Here is a 682-nt window from a genome sequence, read left to right on the forward strand (position 1 = left end):
TGCTGCCCAGCACCACCACCAGCCGCGGCAGACGTGACAGAGGTAGGCATGCAGCCATACCCACCCCCAGTCCTCCCCAGGAAAGTGGCTGAGGGTGTCCCTCCTCTCCATCTCATTTGTCTCTTCAAACCCTAGCATCCCTCCTCCACCCCCTCCTGTCTGGGCTGAAGGGGGAGCTGGAAAAACGTGGGATACAGGTCCCAGCCCAAGCCCAGAGCATGCAAGAGGGAGCTGGCCCAGGAGATACGGTGAGCCTCAACCGGCAGCAGGTAACAGAGACAGGTCCTGAAGGAGCAGGGGCACAGGATGCATTCTGGGAGCCCTTAGAAGATGGTCTTTGTGGAAGGGGCTCAGCCAGGTGGCAGTGGGGCAGGAAGGGGCGCAAGGGGATGGTGTGGACTGAGGGGTGGGTGGAGACCCTCACCCTGGACCCTGACTTCCTGCAGGCCAGTCCCAAGCCCCTCAATGTCTGTGAGAACGACTTGGAGCTGCTCACTGAGAGGGGCCTAATTCCCTCCTAGGCCAGGACACATTCTTCTGGTGACCTTATCCCAAGGGGCTTTGGGAAGCAAAGGAGCTATTTTGGGAGTTCACCTTAGCTGAATCTGCTGGTGAGGGGCCCCAGCCGCCTGAGACTGACTGAAGCCTCGGTCTGACTCTGCCTCGTAGCCTTCGCCAAAGT

The 682-nt window shown here is 60.0% G+C and overlaps 1 long non-coding RNA gene across 2 annotated transcripts; it reads left to right on the top strand.

Moving 5' to 3' along the window:
• Window positions 1–659, top strand: LOC103253062. 2 transcript variants are annotated; one of them, XR_503831.1, is made up of 3 exons: window positions 1–42; window positions 171–248; window positions 447–659. It is a non-coding gene; the product is annotated as an uncharacterized LOC103253062 (long non-coding RNA). The 2 variants fall into 2 exon arrangements; XR_503830.1 differs by having other exon boundaries at window positions 522–659.
• Window positions 660–682: the final 23 nt, after the last annotated feature.

This window comes from Carlito syrichta, unplaced genomic scaffold (genome assembly GCF_000164805.1).
Source record: "Carlito syrichta isolate Samal-C Ts95f unplaced genomic scaffold, Tarsius_syrichta-2.0.1 Scaffold197348, whole genome shotgun sequence".
In the NCBI taxonomy this organism is placed as follows: Eukaryota; Metazoa; Chordata; class Mammalia; order Primates; family Tarsiidae; genus Carlito; species Carlito syrichta.